The sequence below is a fragment of the Puntigrus tetrazona genome, chromosome 23 (assembly GCF_018831695.1).
Source record: "Puntigrus tetrazona isolate hp1 chromosome 23, ASM1883169v1, whole genome shotgun sequence".
NCBI classification, from domain to species: domain Eukaryota; kingdom Metazoa; phylum Chordata; class Actinopteri; order Cypriniformes; family Cyprinidae; genus Puntigrus; species Puntigrus tetrazona.
Window position 1 is genome coordinate 13,187,150 of NC_056721.1, and position 17,203 is coordinate 13,204,352.

The window sequence follows — 17,203 nt, forward strand, 5'->3', positions numbered from 1 at the left end:
TTACTAGATATGAGTGCTTAAGGGGCCAGGGCCTCCCAGGCTTGCCAAGGCGCTCAGAAGCTTGGCTCACTCAACCATGTCATCTTTTCTTTCTCGTCCTTTTTTTTTTTTTGTTGTTGTTTCAGCTACTGGCTGACTTATTAGTACGGCGGGGCATTTTAAGTCTTCAGTACCTTCATTGAAAGACAATCAGGCTGGAGGAGGCATAATAAATCAGTCATGTACATCTAATTCTTTTGTTAAAATTCATCAGATCAGTAAGGGGGACCTTTAAAGCACTTTCACTTTTTTTCCCTCCTTTTAATCATCAAATATTAAATGTTTAGCGTTATATATCAAATTATAAAAGCCTGTTCACAAACTAAATTTAAAAGAATGGCAGTCCACACCACGGCTATAACAGTAACGACACAGTGGAGAGATATCATTGAAATAGCTGATGAATGAAAAACACTGACAATCATAATCCATCCAGCTTTGAGGAGCTTAAACATTTAAAGTGGCAGAAAACAAAAATACAGCATGCGCACAGAATGTTCTAATATAGTTCTAATGTAGTTTGTTGTCATCGTTCTTATGAATGGGCCATAGTTCTTGAAAGAACAATCTTGGTTTTGAATTAGGTTCAACTGCCAGCATTTGTAGCTTAATGTTGATATCCATAGATACGATATGAATTACAATTCCTACCACGCAATGCAACAATATTCCTGCAAGAAACAAACACGAAATCAATAATGAAATATCACAGCCAATCAGAAGAGTATGTGGGCGGGCTCTCTCTCTGTTTATAATCTTTTTAACAACATTTACAAGTACATGATACCATCAGTGACTGATACTATCTTTATGGAATGCACTTGTTGGTCTGTGTGTCGCGGCTGGTTTTATCACGTCGCGCCATTGAGTCACATGTGGTTAGGACGGTGTAAACGGGCTACATTTTAGAGGATTTAAATACAGAAACAATTTTTTTCCGATCGTATTGAAACTTTTTCAGTTTTTGAAGTGTCACTTTTTTTTTTTAAAGAATAGAATGGATATGAATTCAAAGTAATGTTTTGTTTTCGTAATCAAAATCACGCCACAAATGCTATCAGTTGAGCCTGCCTGGTATTGAAACTGCCATATTCCTTTAATTCCTGTCATCTCAAGCTAAACCCTTGAATAATACACTAGTGTGAACGGGTCAGAGTACAGTAGCTGAGGCATTGTTGATGGGTATTGAATGCAGAGCAGAACTGAATAGACACAGTCAGCTTCCCAGATACATGCTTAGGCCTGTAGAATGCAGAATGCTTTGCTTGTAACTGCACCGGTTGTCTCCTTTCATTATCGGTTAATGGTGCCCAACTTGACAGGGCCATGTGATAAACAGAGGAGCTGTGAAATCCTGGAGGTGGAGTTCTCGTCTGCCTGATAATGGGATCTCATCTGCTGTTGCGAATGCCTGCGGAACAGCCATCTGAGTGCATGAAATGCAAAGCATTCACGATTTCAGTGCTCTTTTCGCTTACATTTCCTCCGAACGCCCAGTTCGCGTTTTGCACGTCTGGACGCTGAGCAGTTCACAGCACGAATTAGCTAAGAATTTATTAAAGCCGTTAAAGTTGTTTCGATTTAGTGAAATACCGGTTTGTATGCGTGTTTGTTTTAAGTGCCGATCATAATAGTCAGTCATCCGGAAGAAATGTTAGTTTGTACAAAACATCACCGAGATGTAATATTCCTCGATCTATACATTCTTCAGGCATTCCCCTCGCGAACACGCACCTTCCTTCTCGATTCGTTTCTCGGCGCTAATTAACTGTCTGCCACCATGTCAAATGCATTGTTGTGTATTTTTTTTTTTTTTTTTCACGAGCCAGAGTAGCTAATCTCCCATTGGCTGATAGCAATGATCGGTATCTCTTTGAAAACTGCATTCTCTAAATATCTTCCCCGTGCACAGCGAGGATCTCGCATAAGCAAGTGACTCAGGTTTCCTGTTGGGCACATTGTAAGTGCTATCAGGGCGGCTCGGGGAGATAAATATGGATGCACTTGAGTAAATGTAATAAATACGCCTGAATGTGAAGCTCAAACGCTTTCCAAGAGGGGAGGAGGGTAGCCTGCTGGGGTGTGTGTGTGTGTGTGTGTGTGTGTGTGGGTGCATGGCAGAGCTAAGGATTGTCAGGAGAAACAGAAGTCACACTGTCTCTGGCTCCCCTGGAGCTGGAAAGCGTTTGCCAGCACTGGGATCACTAGGGACACCTCCTCCTTTTGAAAACCTGACAGGCTACATGGTTTGCAGCACAATAAAGGGCCCGCAGTACACCAAACTCACTTCCTATTGATCTTAGCTGCCTCCGCAAATATAACGTCGGTGAAGAGAAAATCCTTATTACGTTTTTTTTTTTTTTTTACGATTTTGAGATATTCTATACTGAAACGTTTCATTAGCATTTGGGTCAGTGACGTTTGGCTCATTTCCTTTGTCTAAGTTTAAACACGCAAACCGTGCAATTAGTGTAAACGAATACTGCTTTAATGAACGTTTACTTAATTTGCAGATTTAAAGGCTTTTTCAAGCAGAGGTCAAAAAATGTGTTGGATGAGTTAGACAGATAAACAAATATACAGAATGCCATTTTTCTGTCGTTTGAAGAGACATCCATTAAAGCGTCCCTTTAGAGTGTAATGAAAGCGAGGTCACTTGTGCACATTACATTACACAAGTTATGTGTACATTGCATATTTTACACATTTACACAAGTTTGTTTTCAATCTCACGTTGATATTTTTTATTTAAAAAAGGAACGTTCACGTCGTCAAATTTGTATTTATTTATGGAATTATGGAATATGGGTTTTCAGAAATGTATGAAAACAACGTGAATACAAAGATTACCATGTTTTTAAGAGATTTCCCATTGTGCCAGTGCTGATGTTCTCACATGATCAAATTATTTCTATTCTGTACAGAAGCACAAAATCAGCTTTCCTTCTTCAAAGGGCAACAAAGAATGCTCGTTCCTTTTTTAAAATGCACATTTGCGAATACATGCCGCTTCCATGTTGGGCGGGGGGGAAACGGAGTAATTAATTCATTATGTGAATATGCAAATGAGAACGAGTGCACCAACGCACAATGTATGTGTAATTTTCACCGGTTGTTTTGTTCTCAGCCCCAATCATTTGGCAGCGAAGCACTGCAATAAAAACTGGGCGTTCATTATTGGACGCTGAAAATCAATAGCTGGAATCTGTGGTTTGTTTGAACGGTAGGCTCTTGATTTTTGCCGTGTTTTCTGTGATTATCTGTTTGTTTTTATCCGTGCTGCTGGAGGTGGAGTCGTCAGCATGCACATTAATATTCCGTACAGCCGCCGTGTGAATCTGGATTCAGCGTCTTGCTTACCGATGCAGTTTCTTTACCGACCGTATCCCCGCGGTTTACGATCAATCACGACTCCGGTCCGATCGCTCGTCGCCGGCGATCATTAGAATCCGGTCCGCGTTTTTGTTTTGCCCGCTTTTTAGAAGTGGTGTGTATGTGTGTTCTGTGTGTATGCGTGGTGGTGGAGGGGAGGGGGGGGTAATTCTCCTTCACTAGTGTCTGGATAAAGAAAGACTAGGTCAGCCATGTGGATGCGTCTGTTGAACAGCTGAAGAGGAGGAGGAGGGGGTTCTACAGAAAGAGAGCGAGATAGAGAGAGAGAACGTGCTGTGTGTGCATATGAAAGAAAGCGCGAGGAGAGAGAGAGAGAGAGAGGAGCGCGCGCGCGCGTGTGTGTGTGAAAAAGGAAGCGGAGTCTGTAAACGCCGAACTCACTGATTTCCTACCCTCCACAAACTCAAGCTTTCGGAGTTATCACACGGCGAAAAGGAGGAGGGGGAACCGCATACGTTCAGAAAACGAGTCCCCGGGCGGTCCGAATGCGAATAAATTAGTAAAGCGAGGTCGTCTTTTGTTGAGGCATTTGCCCCGTTTCTCCTCTGCATGGACAGCGTCTCTCTCAGGATAAAGTATCGGCGCGATAGTGCTCAGCCCTCGGCTTCTTGGATTTTGGCCCAGGCCGAGAAGTTCGGCGGGGTCATTTTCAACGAACAGACGTGGAATTGTGTTTGAAGTTGTTTGCAGCAGCCCGATAGGAACTTAGATCATCATACTGGCGGGTGAGTAGTGCCTCGGCGACATTGGCTGTGTACAAAAAGAAAGAAGACTGAGGGAGTTTGGAGGGCTTGAGTGGGTGGGAAGGTAAATGGGGGGGATAGAGATGGAATGTTGGCAATCGCTACAGGCTCAGAAGTTGAAAGCGGCAGCAGCAGCTTGTTTTTTTTTATTGCATGTTTCACTTTTGCTCTGGCTTTTGAAAGAGACGAGCGCTGTGTAATCTTTTTAGGATGCTTTATGGCTTTCTAGTAAGTAGTCTATCAAGTTTCAGCCGCGTAACTTGCATCTCCCGTGAAGAAGTTCTGTGTTTGTTTCCATTTTATTAAGTGAGGAACTCGAGCATTAAGTGAATTATTAATGCTCGGGTAGCAGAATAAATGGTGCATTTAGAGTCGGAGGTGCCGAGGCTCTTCAATACATTAAGCATGCTGTTTATCTCAGTGTTTAGCGTTATCAAACACCATCACAACAGTGCGTTCGCGGTGACCCCAACCCTCACATGTTGGAAGAGACCTTTTGTTTACTGAAAACCCTGGGAGCAGGGGAGGAGAGCTTTTGGTAGACCTGCCTGACCAGTTGGAGTCTGCTATGGGACGGCCAAGTCTGCCTAACTTCCCTTTGTTAACTTGAAACACTTGAACCGTGGCCCATGTTGGGAACAAATATGGCTGGTTATGGTCCTCCCTAGCATTTAGTGAAGTGTTTACAGTGAAGACCAAAGGGGCATAACTGTTACGCGGGGGGCACACTATAGATAAAAAGAGAGATTTCTAAAGTTTTTTTTTTGTTTGCTACAAACGCATAACATTTTGGTTTGTTGTTCAATTCTTACAGTAATGTTTTTTTATTAAAGAACCTTTTGTACAATTGAGAGATTTTCTGGATGTTCTTCATGAAGCCATGTTTAGGAGAGTAAGTTCAATAGACTTTTTTTTTCACAGCCTGCCTTATCTGATCTTGTTCTCCATGCTGTGCATGTGGAGGAAGCATCTTGTATATCCTCTTTGGTTCATTGGACATACTTGAATTTCATGTGACCGTTCAGTTCCTAGGGGAAACATTAAAACAAAAAACAACCATTGCATGTTTTTCTCACTTTGCATGTATAAGAGATGTAGCCTGTTTGTGTTAAGAAGGGCCTACTCTTTTGTAGCCAAAAGTGATGGCCCCATCCCCCCGCACTGGGATGTTTTCCCTCTCCAGTTGTGCAACAAGATGGTAATTGGCGTATCTAAAGCTTTGAGGTGGCCAGTCACACTCTGCTAGTAGTTTTGTGGGGGTTTCCCAAACTCGCTGTCACACCAAAAAACACAAAGATTAGGATTAAACATTGCAAAAAAAGATGGCACTGACCGGCCTGGAAACGTATAGACATCGGTAATCTGTAATCATAACAACTATGTACAGAGTATCTGTCCTAATCCTTCGGTTCATAGAAAATGGAGAGCGTGAGAGAGAGAAGAAAAGCTTTTATAAACCCCCGTTACACATGCCATGGCTTTGAGGGTAGCCTGAGGTGAAAGAAATCAAACATTTAGTGAAGCGTCTCCTGCAGAGGAACTAAAGACTACAGCAAGGAACAGAATGTTTTCATTGTCTTTTGTTACACTCAGGGAAACCTGTTTGAGCTAGATTACTTTAAAATACACGGACGGTGAGTTTTAATATTTGAACACGGCCCGTCCGTGTTTGTAGCACTCGTACACCCTTTCTGTCAACTGTTTAGATTGGAATACGACTAATTAGGTTGTGTTAGGTGTTTCCACACATCTCCTTGTCATCTCTAGTGAATGACTGGGCTCTCTTGCTCTTTTTAAATGACTGGTGAATGCTGTGTGTGTTTTTAATGTTCTCGTTATTATACATCTGAGCGCCGGGCCTTCGTTTGCAGCGTGTGGGTGTATGATTAACTGTGTCATCCTTCTCCCTTAACAACTGCTTGCCTCTTTGCTTGAGCAGCAGAGAATGGCTACTAAATGTTTAATGCCTAAGCGCAGAGTGACATTTAGCCTTTGTGTTTCCTCCGCAAAAAAAAGACGGTGTTCATTTTTTTTTTGCCGTTTAATAGAATTACCCACATGGCAAAGATGCGCTCTGTGTGTTATCCTCCACCTTAAAAGCATCAAACGCGCGATACTCTGATCAAAGGCGGTGTGGTGGGGCTGACGGAGGGGTTTCTTCATAGAGTGTGTTGTAGCGGATCAGTTGGCATGCGGTGGCTGTTGAAGGTTTGACGGGGGCCTGGGCAGGCATGTTATTTAATCTGCTCGCATGATGGAACTGGCTGGTATTACGCCTCGCGTCTTTACTCCTCCGTCAGGCCGAGAGAGGCCTTAACGGTGGCGCACCCGGGCCGAGCCATGCAGCGCTATGCTTAATGAATAGGAGAAAGGGCAGAGGCAATTAGCGTCACGTTTTGCGCGCCGTCATCACGGGAAAACCTTTAGCCAAATGCGCGCGCGATTGATTGACTCGAGAGCTTACGCGTCCAAATTTGTTTCTGAAAGAAATTTGAGAACCGCTCGGATTGTTTTGAATGATGGCCTCGAGCCTTTTCAGGTTGGGCTTTGTCTCTGCGAACTTGTAGGTAGACTCTCCTTTGTTTACAAGAATGTGTTGGCACTTTCCCCTTGATAATAGATACAGTAACCACAGGCGCCTGCTCATAGCCCTAGTGACAAAGAGACCTGACACTGTCAAACTATAAACAGCTCAAGCAGCTGAGTCGTCTGAATGCTTCTGTAGCAGCGAGTACTAAGAGCAGATTGATATCTGTCTGGTAATAGGCTCGTCTTTGTTTGACTCATTCCTCAGGCTTCGCAGGTACAAGGTATGGTGTTTCAGCAACACTCTCTTTGTCTTATTTGTAGTTGATTCTGCCCATGCCAGAAGCGGGAAGTCGATCTGTTGAAGTTAATCTGATCAACTTGGATCAGTCGATTTGTGCGTTGCGTATACGTCTTGCGCGAGAACCTGGCTTGTTGATGTCAAATAAATGTAAACCTGAGGAGCTCGAGAAGTTAATGGGTGTAATTGAAACTGATATTTTTTTAATAAGCCCTAAAGCAGCTGAGCCCTTTGCTCGAGATGTCTCGCACATGTTAAGTGAGAGGGGACATCTGGACCTGTTAATTCAGCACATGGTCATAAAGTGAGGTTGGGGGTCCCACAGGCCCCACTGTTTTCCTGTTCTGTTAGGGATGTCAGATGGAGTCTTTTATGCTTTTTACGCCCGCACAGCCTTACTAGTATTCACTCCGTCCTTGTCCTTGTAGAGAAACACTCGCTGCTCTGATAAACATATTATAAAAATGCAGTCCTCGCTCAAGTGCTTTCATCTTGAAAAGCATGCGTTGATCGAAGCGTTTCTTGCTTAGAAAGGATCCATATTTCTTAGACTGCTGGAATGGAGTACAGTTGGTGAATGCCGGCCCTCCGACGATTCCTAAACATCATAATGTTTTGCTATATGCGCTTTATATTATGAAATTTGTCATTTTCATTCATCTTCCTGTCATTCCTGCGCAGTGTTTTCTTTCTTACATGTAACAAAAGGAGGTAGAATGTCCTTAGACAGTTTGTCCATACTATGGGGAAAGGAAAAAAGTGTGTGTGTGTATGTGTATGTATATTGGATTAAATGTATAAGTATTATAGTTTTCCAGTAGTTTTCAGTCTTTCTGATTTTGAAGTCCCTTTGTTCAAAACATAGTCTTTTGAATATTAACAGTTCATTTTAATATTATCCTAATATAATTTTAAGGCTTGCTGTGGACTTTCTGATGTGAGAAGCACAGTTATAGTAATCTATATAACAGTCCGTCTCATCAAAAGTTACTGTTCGTTTCTGTTAGAAACTTGTTTTATTGTCTTGATATTTTTTTTAATAAACTAAATCAAAATCTAGTTTAAATGTTTTTAGAAAAATGAATCGTAAGCATCTTTAATACATTTATATTTTAATTTGGAATAATGAAACCTGGTTAAAAACATAGCTGTAGAAGCTGACATGGCATTAAAAGGCAAAAAAAAAAAAAATCCATATAGCTTGTGAGGGGGAATTTAAAGTCCTTTTGAAGCTCTATGATTGCTTTTAAGACATGTCTGTCCCTCTGCTGTGATTTTTAAATACAGTTTGTGATTGCTTTCAATTTAGAAACGGCCCTTTTGTAAGTTTGACATCAGTTCTTATTTGTCACATGGCTGATCGTGGTGTTTTATATTGTAAGTGATATTTGAGAGCAGTGGCCAAGAGGAAGAATATCAGTCAAAATGACTTCAATTTTTAGTCTGTTCCTCACTGAATATCGCTCACCAGTCGCAGTCAAATTTTCTGTAACTTTTTTTGTGCTCTTTCTAGCTTGTCAATTAAATTGGATCATCCTCTTTCATTTTAATGGAAAGCTGCCTGATGACATTCTGCCCGAAATCTCTTTTTTTATGTGAAGAAAGGAAATACTGAGTATTGGTCATTTTTGAGTTGAATTATGAGAATTTTCAATTTAGGGCAAACTGTTCTTATAATATAGCTTTTGTGGACAACCAAGGCGCTCGCCTCAAATCCCAACTATTCTCTATGAATGGTTTTATAGCCGGTATATAGCTACCAGGCATGAGACTGCGAAGCACAATCTCATTTCTGACTTTAAAACCATCACGAAGCTGTGATGAATTGTGATGGGTGGACAAGCATTCAAGATCACTGCATTACTGTTAGTAAGGGCCAAAACAGCTAAATCTATTTGAAAAAGTAAAGCCAATAGCCGAGGAGATACGTGGAAATAGTGGTGTAATAATAAGCCAAGAAAGGTTTTCTGTATTCACAAGGCAGGCATGTTGGTTTTCCTTCAGTAAAATTGTTCATTTAAAAGTATTCCATTTAGTAAAGGACTAATCGGCTCTTTTGAGACTACTTGCGATTACTTTTCAGCTACATTGTCTGTTTTTTTTTTAGGTGATGAATTGTCTTTGTGTGGCACAATATGCATATTGTTCTGTACAAACTAGGCCTGCTGTTGTTGAATAATGCTGGCTTTGATGGATCAAGCTATATCTCTTCAAGATCAAATAAACCTTTAGTGCAATCTTACTTCTGGCAGGAGAAAACAGCACTCTAGACTTTCACTCCCTGACTCATCCCGATAATATATAAATAGGTTCATTATCAAGTAGTTGAATGCAGGCTATTTAAATGTACTTGTCCTGAAACGTTTGCGGCTGCAAAAATAATTACCTCATCTAGAGAAATATGAGTGCATGAGGGAAAAGGTTAAGAATCAAGTTATATGCATGTAATGAAACACCATTGGATGAAAATCACGCAGCTTCACTTGGTCGACGGATCTTAGGAAAAAACGTGGGATTTCGGTGTTACAGAGGGATTTGGTTAAACAATGTTTGCGCACCGTCCCTCAACATCTCACATCCCTTTGGAATGTTCCACGGCTGGAAAGTCACATTGAACGCAGCTGACAGGATAGCCGAGGTGTGAACCTGTGAGCACTTTAGAGACTAGGGTTGCATCCCAGTCATGCCTAGTTTGACTGTATTTCAGATGTCTCTGCTTTGTGCTTTCTAGACGAGACAGCAGAAACTCTGAAATGTCTCTTCTTGGTTGATGGATGTTCTGCTGCAGAATCATAGAGATAAACTTCCATCAGTGGTACTTTAGTGTAAAGGATATACCATGTTAAAGGGGCAGTGAGATTAAAAAAAAACTAAAAATTTATTCAGTTGAAAGACATTTTATAATGTTACGAATGATTATTTTAGATTAATGCTGTTCTTTCTATTTATTGAAGAAATCGTTTAAAAAAAAAAAAATTGATAATGGTTTCGAAATGTTTCTTGAGCACCAAATTAGCATTTTACATTGATTTCTGACAAATAGAAAAAATATTCAAATACAAAATAATTCTAATTATTATCAATGTTAATGTATTTTTGATAGGAAGCTGCTTTTAAAAACATTAATGAATCTTACCAACCCCAAGCGTTTGAATGGCAGAGAAAGTAGCGGATTGTTTCTCGATAATTGATGAATTCAATAACCCATATGCTTTCCAGGCAGCCATTTGCACGCATCCATACTCCAGTAAAGTGCAAGCGAGACCAAATAAGAGATATTTACAATAGATATCATAGCGATCATGTCGATCCAGACTCCTTTTTTTTTTTTTTTTTTTTTTGGACTTGATTATTCCTCAAGGTATTTTAGATGTGCACATTCCTGTTGGAGTACACCATCTGTCTTTATCTCCAACTTTAAGTAGGCCAGCCTCAGCACAGAGGTCAATAGCGTGGCCTGTAGGGAATTGTGACTGACTTGTTTGACGTCAAAAGATCAGTTCTCTGAAGCAGCCTAATTAACCTTTTTACAAGAATTTCTCGTGCTTGTTTTCTATTTCTAGCGTGTTGTTTGCTAACCTTTCCTCTGAAATCTGCCATGCTCCGTTACATTTTGAAAACAGCCGGTGAAAGAGCAATAAACAAGTGGAATTATTTTCAAAATAACCTCTATTTTCCGCCACAATATTATCACACGAAAGAATCATCAATGGATTTGCTTAGGAACAGAAACGAGTAACTTGAACATGGACGCCCTTCGCTTCTCATTACAGCGTTTGCATTTGTCGAAAGACAAACACGCCAGCTCACGCCTGCCGGCCTGTGTTTTAAATGAAGTAATCGAGATCTTGCGCTTAGACACCCGAGCGTCTCGTTTTGATCTCCGTTTATGTTTCTAGGAGGTGAACAGAGCGGGTCTCGGATCTCGCCACCTGCAAACCATTTTCACTTTTAGACACCCGAGATGAAAAAAAAAAAGAAACGGGTGACGCGTTTGAAACTTTCAAAGGCACCGTGCGACACGCTTGTACTTTCAGATCTTATTTTGGTGAGTAAACATTTAATGCAAGTGTATCACAGCTTTATTTATGCATTAAATCTGCTGTTGGCTCTGAATTATACATCAGCCAGTAAATAATGCATCAGCCTCCGTTCCTCAATGATTACCGGCCAAGATACAAATGGCGAGTTTGCTGATGATATCCTCGTTGATCGTTTTAGCTAGTTTAGTATCGGCTCCTGAGGATGTTTTTTTCCCGCCGCTATTGTGATTGGATGCAATTTGAGTAATGGACACGTCACTGGTGGGGGGGCGCGTGTGTGTTTTGATTCGTTTTATTTATCTCCTGCAGTTGAATGCCCCATCAATAGAATGGATGTAGGTATGGATTTTCAACCCCGTTATCCTAGTGAGGGAGGGCTGGAATTATGAGCAGTTTGTTGCTTTAAGAGGCTTCGCACATAATTATTGCAGGGCGGCATTAACTAGTTTTTCCTTTTAGCTTGACCTCCGTTTTAACCTGTGCGACTGGGCCGGTGTCATAAGAGCTACTGACACCTTTGATTTGATCCACTTCATTTGTCATCTCTTGCTCAGGAATAATTACAGCAGTGGCAGGCTGCGCCCTGGGGAGCGCTCAAGCTTATGACCTTTTTGTTCCCTTAAACATGAGCCAGAGACAAAGGCGCAGAAGAGCGGGAGTTGTGATTAGGAAAATAATGGCTCTGACAAGTTAGAGATTAAATTGTAAACAGGCCGCGAGACATATCAATACTTGCTGAGGTAATTGATTTTGCTACCGTGCTTCCACTGGCCGTAACCGGCTGTTAACCGCGCATTAATAAATGGGGGATTTCAGATCGAGGTTAAAACCTCGCCGTACCCCGAGACCTTTGCTGTTTGTTTACCCCCGTCGCATTTGTCGTAGGCTTTCACATCATCTTTGATTACAATAAATCGATGAGACCTGAATGGTAGCGTTTTGAAAATGACGAGCTTGTTGTGCCGCGTGTCATTGGGAGGACAAAGAGGAGCGGAGGGGGGTGGAAACACAAACTGTGGTCATAGAATCAGCTCAATGCTCCTGTTCTTCATCAGGGTGAAGTGGCTCCATCAGAGCGGGAGGGAAATTATACTCTATTGTGGCAATACACCACAATCCCACTCCAGTCGCCATTAAGCGGAGCAGAGCTATTGAACATTTGCATTCCCACTTGATAGCGCCACTTTGTCGCGCGGTGATTGCATCCATTTGGAGATATTCGAAACTCTCTTTTCCTTATCAGGTCGCAATCGGTTATGTTTGCGCGAATCTTTGAGGGCGTTATTAGATTCCGTTGTATTTACTGTAGTGGAAAAAGCGCCTCTGTGCGGACGGTGCCGAATCATGGCTGCCGCAGGGTCACGTGCGGTTCACCGCCGGGCCAGCGTTAGTCATCTGGGTGACACATCAGTTAACTACAACATGATCTCTCATTCATTTCAAAACTGGATTACACTGGTCAGGCCGCTCTGCGATAAACTACAGCCATTCTTCTGGTTTATCACAGACTGTAATATAGTAGTGCTTGCCTAATTGTAGTTTTAGTACACAGTGACTGTTAAGTACACAAAGATGTAAATGATGGTGTGATGAGAGGTAGGGTGGAGTCGAGTGAATGATTAATGTAATGTTTTTCTATAGCCTAGTGTTTGAAATCATGATTCATTAGTGTGCGAGTGTGTGTGTATATATTTAAAAAATATCCCACTTTTCTATGTGCGTGTAATTAGTTTTAATTGGATCGGTAGTTATTACGTTAATGCGTTTAAAAACTATTTCTCTGTCCTCTGTGTAGATGGAGGTGCAGTTGGCTGCATGTGAACTAAACATTTATTAGATCTCTTTTCTTGCGTTGCGAAGAGCTCCCAGTCCATATGTAGAAGGCTCCATTTGGAATTCAGCCTGTCCGATTCGAGCTGCCATTCCTCTGGCAGGCTGTTCCCTATTGAGCCCTAAAAAAGATGTTTTTGTTGTCCGTCCAAGAATACCTGCGAAGTACCATAGGTCGGCCCTAGAAGCTTTTTGAAGCATGCAGAGTCCACTAGAGATGCATTCACACCCAACATCAACCACCCACAAGGCTGAAGCATGAAATCTTTTCATCATTATATGCTTTAAGATGCCAAATTCAACCTGAGCCAAACACTCGGCGCAAGCAGCAGTGGCAGCAAACAGAGGTGCTGTGTAAATTTACGTTCGATTCGCCGCGAACACCGATTCCATATTTGGTAAAGCTAAATCTCCTATTTTGATTTAGTCTCGAGTGATAATGCGGTGTCAGTGATACAAAGAGCTCTGGGATGCTGAAATTCCCTCCCGGCCCTCCCCCTTTAACCTTCCCTACAAAGGAGGGAGTCTTCCTCAAATCAAGTTATTTCATCCCTTTGGTATTTAAAAAAGATTTCCCTCCTGATAAAACCAGCAGAGCGCCTTTCCTTTGGGAATGTGGGCACTGTTTCAGTCCTGTTTTGTGTCGATTAAAGGAGCACTTGTAGATAATCCTTTCGAATAAAAGTCTCTGTTGCGTGTGGAGGGGGGGGGTAACAGACGTTGGAAGTGGGTGGGGGGTTGAAAAATTTGGATTCCTAAGTGCTTATCACCTCAGTACAATCCGCCACTCCGCAAGGATAAATATTTAATGACGGGGAAGCTGAAATAGAGCCCTAACAGACTGGGTAGAAATGGATCTGCTATTTATACGCTATACAGTTCCATAAAGCAGTGGAACGGTTAGGCAGCCCAAGGTTATTATGTATGTGCTGTTGATTCATCCGCGTGTTTGTCTTTCGGAGAAGCACCTTGTATATTCAAAGCATTGTTCTTCGGTGCTGGCTTGTAAAACGGCTACGGCCTAAAGTGAAGCGCTGTAAGATTATCCTAATATTTGTCTGATTCCTTAAACAGTTTGTCAGCGGACAAAGCTCACAGTCTTGAGCGTTTCAGACTAGTGAATATATAATCTCGTGCTGTTCACACTCCCAGTGGCTAGAATAGTTAATGATTATAGTTGTTGGCGTCGGTTTTTACTGAGCTCAGTTTATGTAGTGTTTTTTTTTTTTTTTTTTTAGCAACCGAAGCACAAGCCACCAGGGATCCACTAAAGTAACTGTGCATACCATTAAATATTCAATCGTACGAAATTAAGCTAGTTGAGTCATGGAATTGTACAGAGGCTGAGTGGAATGTTCTGGAGAGCAGCGGTGTTTTGACAGTTGTGCGTCACTATTTCTACAGGTCAGTCAGATGTCATTGGAAGCGGAGTGGCGCAGCCGTCGGCTCTTGAGCCAAGTTGTAAAAGGATCCTCCTCGCGTTGTTTATACTCGCAATGATTTGGGCCGTTTTAGTGTAATCGAACAGGTTCCAAAACGCTCAGCGAATGAACACAATGGATTACATTGTGGACAGAATGTTTCCATTGTGGAGATGCAACTCTCCCAGGCACTTCCGAACGGCTGGATTGGATTACCAGCCCCTTTTCATGGCCGGTTTAGATGACTGCTGATCAATGGGGCTCTTAGCTTCAAATCTAATTTGTTTTTGGGCTCACTTGGTAATGCTGATCACAGATTATTCCTATATAAAATTAATCAGGTTACTGACTTTTTTTTTTTTTTTTTTTTTTTTTTTTTTTTGATTCTCATAGACATTAATTACAGCGATTCCACATTCATTATTGAATTTTTGATCTGCTGTTGCTGCAAAGGGTTTGAGACCGCAGAGCCACGCGTTATCTTTGCAGAACAGCTCATTAAGACGTTCCTCTTGGTAACAAAGTAGATCTTCATCAAATTGTGTTTTTTTTTTTTTCAGAAGATAACATGACATAATGCAAACAAAAATGGGTGCGTTGAACTTTACTAGTAATAATTAGCTGCGGCAATGGTATTTTTTTCCCCCTTTTTTTTCGGCTTGGTGTTGATCTGTGATTTTAAATAGTGCTTGTCACATAGTTGCCAGGTTCTCCGTCATACTACTGTTAGCATGGCTAAAGGCACGCTGGGTAAAAGGGAGGCTATTTAACAGCATGATACATGAGGGGAACTGGAAATCTGCGTAAAGGAGAGGCTGAAAGAAAGATCGGAAAAGGTCAGGCAACATTTCATTTCAGCCGAGCTTTTTATTAGCTCTGCCCAGTATGCAGTTTAGACGAAAATACAGTTGCTCAGCAGTCAATGGACTACTCATTTAGATTGACACATGTGTATACACTCGGATGAATGTGGCTCTGTGCTGAACATGCTTGCTCTGTTTATGAGCTTACCCGTGCATTTGCAAGCTATTTTAGCTTGGACGCACACAAACCTTCCCCCTGAGGTTCATTTCTTGCTGCGCTGTGGAAGGAATTGTAAAGCTTGCTAAAGAGCACAAAGCCTGTGAATGTGTTGCCAAATAATACTGTGATCATTGCACACTGTTAAAACCTGTAAAATACAGTGCAGCTTTCAGTGCCTTACTGCCTTTATACTGTCTGATTCGGGTCTCTTGGGAAATGGAGGCTTTGTGCAAAGAAGTGGCAGGAATTCCTGTTCTCTAATTTGGAAAATTGTAACAGTGTTTTTTACTTCCAGCTCTAATAGGCAATTTGTGGCTTCTATTTTCTCAGGATAGTTAAAGGGGTAGTTCACACAAAAACTGACTGACTTCTGTGGAACAAAGAAAGATGGTCTGAAATGGAGTCCGATCTTATTTTAACCTGCGTTGGGTTTGCGAGTGGATGAAAAGCTAATAATTAAATCCTAAAAATGTTACAGTACAAAGAAAATCTAAATAGAACGCCGACTGTTTACTTGCGCAGCGTGACCCAACACTGCAAATATCAAAATTTGTTGTTAAATTATTTAGCTTAAATGCTTTTATTAGCTTAAAATCTGAGGGGATGCCTTTTAAGAAAACATTTTGGGTCAAAGGGTTTCAGCTGGCACAAAAAGGTTCTTTAACCTGATGCCTCTGTGAAGCGGTTTGACTGAAATGTGAAATGTCCTTGTTGGACTAGAAAAGCCACGTTGCATGAACAACAGACCCCGGCTCCCATTGCCCACCTCCCACCATGCTTTGTTGTAAAACACAGGAGTGTTTTAAGAGTCTGCATTGTGTGAACGTACCAGGCTGCGAGCGGTAATCTAATATATTACGGTTGTTTTTCCGGAATGATGAAAAATCATCAGGCTTGTGTTTTCTGGAAGCCTCGCAACACTATCAGTTAGGGATAAAGTCTCCATTTCACACATGAATGCGTTACGAGTTAATCTCCCGCCTGCCACTGTACACTGCTTTAAACACAACCCTGAACCCAGAGAGCAGCGGCAGCCTATTGTTTAGATGCCTCCCTCATGCTTTTTTTCTTCTTCTTCTAAACAGCTGCTCTTTTACGTCACTATATGTTTAAAATAAAAAGCAGCGAGTCTCTCTGTGTGTGTGTGTATATAGGTTGATAAGTGTGCTCTCTTCCTGGGAGCTGCGCGGCACACTAAAACGGCAGAATGGTAATAGTTCTAGTCAATGCATGTTTTATGAGCTGTCCAGAGAGGAGAGGGAAGCTCTGATCCTGCTTGTTTCAGCAGCGTTTTCATTACCCTCCAGTCACTTCCCCTCCTGCCTGCCGCTCCAAGGCACGGAAACAATCTCAAATCATGTTTACAGTGCTGCACATTTGGACTCCATACTGCACCAGCAATATAGAAAGCTGCGATTTGTGACGGCTCCAAACGTTTGAGCATCCCGTCCTTTTAAAGATCTCCAAGATTTGACACTGTAGGTGCTCTCGGGGAGACTCCTTTTTTTTTTTTCTGCTTTAAATAAACAACAGTGTTTTGTGTGGCCAGCAGTGGAAATAGGACTAGAGAATTTATATTTATATTTGAGCCGAGTTGCCTTAAATGGAGAGGTGGAGTAACAAAGAGGGTGTTATTCAGACCAGAGCCTCTTAAAGACAGTCGGGCTGTGGGTTTGGAGAGGTGGCTGATCCAGAAACAAAAGCCGCTCCTAATTAGAGGTAATACCGTCCTGTGGTATCTGGGGTGGAGGTGCTTTTGGCAGAGCCGTTACGCGTGTTTTTGAATGCCCAGCTTGTTCGGGAGGCCATCTGCCGCCGGTTGCCAGTGTTCAGGGGAAAAAAAAAAAAGCCACCGCCAGATAACTAAATAATTTAGTCTGGAAA

The 17,203-nt window shown here is 41.8% G+C and overlaps 1 protein-coding gene across 4 annotated transcripts in view; it reads left to right on the top strand.

The window, feature by feature from the left end:
• Positions 1 to 17,203, top strand: part of rerea (arginine-glutamic acid dipeptide (RE) repeats a) — a 137,170-nt gene that overhangs the window by 39,445 nt on the left and 80,522 nt on the right. Inside the window, exon 1 of one of the 4 annotated variants that reach the window (XM_043224414.1) lies at positions 3,640 to 4,157. The exons of 2 other annotated variants lie outside the window; for them this stretch is intronic. The gene's annotated coding sequence lies outside the window, so the exon portion shown is untranslated. Of the gene's footprint in view, positions 1 to 3,639; positions 4,158 to 17,203 lie in introns of those variants that run through there. One more of the 4 variants, XM_043224411.1, reaches the window with a different exon arrangement.